Source organism: Crocodylus porosus, unplaced genomic scaffold, assembly GCF_001723895.1.
Source record: "Crocodylus porosus isolate Cpor-Errol unplaced genomic scaffold, CroPor_comp1, whole genome shotgun sequence".
Taxonomy (NCBI): Eukaryota; Metazoa; Chordata; order Crocodylia; family Crocodylidae; genus Crocodylus; species Crocodylus porosus.
In genome coordinates, this window is record NW_017728918.1 from 9,896,114 (window position 1) to 9,901,722 (window position 5,609).

A 5,609-nucleotide genomic window follows, 5' to 3' on the forward strand; every position below is an offset into this window, starting at 1 on the left:
GCGGGGAGTAGTAGTGAGGTAAATCAGGGGTGTCCCCTGGCCCCCGTGGGGCACGCCGCCCCGCGGCACGGCGGGGGTAGAGCGCAGCCCCGCAGGCGGGGGGACGCCGGGGAGGGGACCCCGCAGCCCCCCGCTCTCTGCCGGCTGTGCGCCCTGGTGGGAGCTGCTGGCCGGGGGGCTCCTGTGGGGGAGGCGCTGGAGCAGCCGGGGGCCGGGGTGTCTCAGCACGGGGGAAGGGACCCCGGAGGTCTCCAGGCAGCGGCTGCGGGCCGGACAGGCCCTGGTGCCACGCCGAGGGGCCCGCAGGGAAAGCAGCGCCCCGGGGAGCCGCCGGCGCCAGGGTGCTGTGGGGGGGGCGTGCGGGTGCAGTGCCCTCCTGAGCATGGTGCTGCACGCCCGCCGAAACAGGCGGGCCCCGATCCCCGCTGGCCGCCCCCGACGCCGCCAGCGACGTGTGCAGGTGGTCGCCAACCCGGGTCGGCGCTCGCCAGCCCTCCCACCCCCACCTGCGGGCGCTCCCCTGCTCGCCACCGCCGCGCCCCACCAGCCGCAGGGGCTAGCCTCGTTCACCCCCTGCGCTGGATGAACTCCCAGCCCACGCCCGAGCATCACGCTGGAGAAAGCAACCCGGCTCGGCTCGGCTCGGCTGAGTGCTTTCCCCAGCCCGACGGTCGGGTGAAATCCTGGAAGGCCGGTTCCGGCTTCACGTTAGGAAAAACTTCTTCACAACCAGGGTGTCCAGGCTGGAATAAGCTCCCTCCGGATGTGGTGTAGTCGCCTTCCCTGGAAATCTTTAAGAGGAGCTGGACAGTCACCTCGCTAGGGTCGCCTGACGCCACCTGTCTCGAGGTCCCCTCCAGCCCCTTACAACTTGCGAAACTCCTGCTGTATCTTCTCATCTTCCAGAAGGGTCGTGTTCACTGTCCACATGCCCTTGCCTTTCATGGGCCACGCTCCCATTTCTGTCCGGTCCCTTCATTTGGCTTCTGCTTATTCCGTCGCCCACCTCAAGGATGCAGTTCAAGTCTCCTGCAATCGTCACTGGCGGGCTACCGGCTTGTTTTTAAGGAAGGCATGTTTTCTTGTCTTATTTGCTGGTACGTATGGTCTCAAAAGCTCAAAAGTCCCTTTTGTTTCCAGGGTGACCTGCAGCAACCTGCCTGCCATGATTTCTCTCTGCCACAGGAGTGCCGTCAGCCCCACTGCCCCGTCGACACTGGCTCCTGAACACAATGAGGGACCTCTCTTCTTGAACAGAGCAAAGTCTTTAGAAGTGGGCAGGGCTCATTGCACATCTGGTTAAAATTAACAGCCATCCTGCCAGCACTGGATGATGGTCCAACCTCTGAATGCCAAGGTGGGGATGAGTCTTGGGTTGCTCTGCATAAAACCAGCCTCCTACTTGGGTCATCTTGGCTCCCCTCTGCTCCCTACCATCATGAAGGCTAGGGACAGACATGACACAAACTGGTTCAAGTGATCCAAAACTGGTTAAAACTTGTCACAGAACAGACATTTAGTGCAAATTAAGCAGTTTGAAAATGGCTGAAACTGGTATGAGATAAACCTAGTTGAATGTAGTAAAAAACCTAGTTGAATGTAGTATCAGGCTTAACTGATTTGGGTCCAACCGGTTTATGCAATGTCTGTCCCAGACCCCGTCCGGGTTCAGCTTAAACCAGAGTCCTCCAGTATCCCAGGTGCTTTGCAGCTCTGGGTGGGGCTCTGCTCCAGAGAGCTGGGCTGAATTCCTCTCCTCTGCTCTCTGGCTTCTCAGGTCACTGCCTCCTACCAATATTAGGCCAACTCAGTAACTGCAATTTTTTTTTCTTTGCAAGCTTTCCGGTTGAGATGCCCTTCATCAGGCAAAGGAGAAATCCAAGATGTTAAGAGTTCTGCCAGGTAGAAAGGCAACTTCATCTTGCAGAGGAGAGACCACAGATGCTGGGGTTTCTCCTGAGTGGAAAGGTCAGTGTGTAAAAGGTGCTCTGTGACCATGTAAATTAGGAGTAGGTAATGGGGGAACCCGTCTGGATACCTGAAGGTGTCAGATGTTTGGCAGGGTGGTGAATTCAAGCAGTGGCAGAGCAAGCCCCTTTTCGCATCCTGGACAGCTAGTGCATGTCAGGGAATCCCCAAGCAGTGGGGGACATGGAGCATTTAAAAATGCAAGGAATCTCTGTGCTAAAGAGGCATTATCTTTGTAGCTGTGGGTGCAGGGGAAGGAGGGATGGATCATTCACCACTCCTGACTTGCACCTTATTTTTCCTTTACTTTTCCCTGCACTGAGCATGTCTGGTCTCAGCTCCATCTCACACCTGTGTCTGTTCCCTGCACTGAGCGTGCCGAGTCTCAACGCCCGCTCATACCCATGTCTGAGCCATTATTACACCTCAGGAATTGATGTGCAGAAAAATCCAAAATTATGCAAAAATTATTACTTCTTTAAATTAAGCTATATATAACACTATTTGAACCTTCTTTAGAAGTACAGGTACTTGTGTCTGAGGCGGTGTGTTGGGGGGATGTGTGGGGTGTGTGTGAGGGGGTTTCTGAAGGTGTAGGGGGTGGGGAGGCATGGGAATTGTGAAGGGGGTTCAGGGTGTGGGTGTGGGGTATGTGGGTGTGTGGGGCAGCCTGGATGGGTACAAACTGTTCAGGAAGGGCAAGCAGGGGAGAAGAGGAGCAGAAGCTGTACTTTGTGTAAAAGCCTTATGATTGCTCAGAGCTCATGAAACTGGGAACAGCGAAGTGAGCAACAAACCCAACACGGGCCATGTGGACTGCGAAGCTGGGCACTAAATAACCGCCTCCAACTTCACTTGCTCAGCAGACCTCTGGGTCTCTGCAAACTGAACCCAGGGAGAGAAATCAAAAGGAAACTTCTACTGGCTTTATCCCTTCTGGTGGATTGTCATCAGCCATATGAGAACTGCAGCCCTATATGGCTGTAGCCATGGGGGAAAGTGGAGGCCTGACCTCACCAGCAGGTTCCCAGTGGGACTTCCCAACGTTCCCAGTCACTTGCTGGAGCTGCGGTGGGAGAGAAGTAGTCATTTGGCCTTTCTCTTTGCAGGAAGGGAGGCTGGCCACATCCCTACACGGGGCCTGATCCAGTTTGTCTAGCAGGTCCCTTGGTGGACAAAGGTGCCTCCTTGTGCTGCTAATCAATCCTGCTCAGGGGCCTGAACACAAGCATTTGTACATCTGTGTAATGCAGCATCCTCTTCTCTATCAGGCTGTCACAAAACTAGTGCAAGAAGCCTTCAGGAAGCAGGCTCTGAACTAAGGCATTGTGAAGACACAACTGAGGCTCGCTCAAAAGTCACCAGGTTATTTCCTTAAACACTAATGCAGGGAAAGTGGGGGTGGATTTATACACTGGGAGGGATCAGCAGAGAGGACAATTATGGGACAAATGAATGAATGACTGTGCTCAGTGATGGGCTGTTATCCTCTTGGAGTAGCCCCCACAGGCCAACCATGGAGCCAAATGGCTTTGGCACTAGCAGGGGGGCATCAATATTCACAACGGGAGATTACAATGAGCTGCATTTCATGCAGAGCACATCCTCATGCTTTCCCCACCCTGGCACAGGCTGCACCTCCTTCACCCCTGCTACCACAATTCACCCAGAAAAGGGACTCGACTGCCCCTCACCAGGGGTCCCTTCAAAAGCCCCAAGGGCAGGGTCCTTTGCTGCACAGCAGGACACGGGAGCAATACCTCGAGTGCGACCAACTCCTGGAGCGTGAGCAACTCCCGCTCCCCACGGTTATCAGCAGCCCCTGCAGTATGGGGAATCCTCTGGACAGGGAAGGGGCTGGGAAATCACAGAGAGATCTGCCCTGGAAAAGGGTCCTGGGCCCTGCTCTGTTCCCACCTCACAGCCCTGGAGAGCATACAGAGACCAACCACAGGGATGTTATGTCCTGTTCTGGGTATTTAGTAGAAACTGTATTATAGTGAATGCACTGAAGGGAAGGAGGGCAGGGGGAGCTGCAGGCACCCAGCGGGTCATGTGGTGGTGAGGACAGGTGAAGACGGGGGAGGTTTGGGAATGCTTTCCCAGCCATAAATGTCCTCCTTGCTGCACCTCAGAATCCTCAATACAGGAACCCTGGGACCAGGAGGGAGGACGAAGCTTGGAGACAGCCAAGGACAGTCCCGGGGTGTCATTTGGAGCCAGCTGTCTTGGTGGAGGGGGGGGCACCCTGTTGTGAAGGCACTTTTTTTCCCCTGGGGAGCACTGACTGATTTTAGAGAGTGATGTGAAAGGCGGGGGCTCCCAGACTGACACAAAGATCATATCCTTACATGTTCCCCAGCATTTGTGCTGGTGTCTGCTTGAGGTGCTTCCTCCTGGCCCCTCCCCAACAAGCAAACCTTGGGTGCAGCGTCTGGGTCTTTGGGGTCCTGCACTGCCCTACGAGGGCCAAAGGCTTGGTGACCTCTTTCTGCATTGGACCACCATCGCGTTGCTTGCCTGAATGCAGACACTGCGGGGTACTGAGCAGGGCGGCATCTCCAAGCCCTTCCTGCATTGCTGGCAGGATTATGGATGCTCCTGGGTGTGGATGCGCTGGTGCTGAGCCAGGCTGGAGGAGTGCCTGAAGCTCTTGTCACACACCAAGCACTGATGTGGCTTCTCCCTGGTGTGGATGAGTTGGTGCTTCACAAATGTGGAGGAGTAGGTGAAACTTTTCCCACACTCAGAGCACTGGTGTGGTTTCTCCTCTGTGTGGATATGCCGGTGCTGGGCCAAGGTGTGGGAGCAGGTGAACCTCTTCCCACGATTAAAGCACCGATGCGGCTTCTCTCCTGTGTGGATGCACTGGTGCTCGACCATGGAACCAGATTTTGTGAATCTCTTCCCACACACCGAGCGCTGATGTGGCTTTTCCTCTGTGTGGACATGCCGGTGCTGCAGCAGGTAGACAGATTAGACGAAGCTCTTCCCATACACTGAGCACTGATATGGCTTCTCTCCTCTGTGGACATTTTGGTGCTGGGCCAAGCGGCAAGGGTAGGTAAAGCTCTTCCCACACTCAAAGCATCGATGTGGCCTCTCTCCCATGTGGATGTGCTGGTGCTCAGCCAGGATGGTGTAGGAGGTAAAGCTCTTCCCACACTCAGTGCACTGATGTGGCTTCTCCCCCATGTGCATGCACTTGTGACAGGCCAGGTCGGAGGGCTGCTTGAAGCTCTTCCCACACTCGATATGGCGATGTAGCTGCTGCCGGCTCTGCGCATACTGGTGCTGGGACAGGTCTTGCTGACTGGCAAAGCTCTTCCTGCACTCGGTGCAGCGGTGTGACTTCCTTCCCAAATGAATGCGCCAGTGCTGAGCCAGGGAGAATCATAGACTCACAGGAGTCGGGTCGAAGGGACCTTGTATATCTTCAAGTCCGACCGCACACCTGAGCAGGAGAAAAAAATGAGCTCAAATGACTCCAGCCAGGTAGGCATCCAGCCTCCTCTTAAAGCCCCCCAGGGTAGGAGCCAGCAGCACTTCCCTTGGAAGTTGGTTCCAGCTCCTAGCCGCCCTGACCGTGAAGCCGTTCTTGCGGATGTCTAATCCAAACCTCCTCTCCAACAACTTGTGGC

The 5,609-nt window shown here is 55.6% G+C and overlaps 1 pseudogene; it reads right to left on the reverse strand.

Moving 5' to 3' along the window:
* Positions 1–4,396: 4,396 nt before the first annotated feature.
* LOC109312065 overlaps positions 4,397–5,609 on the reverse strand; it is a 2,297-nt pseudogene continuing 1,084 nt past the window's right edge.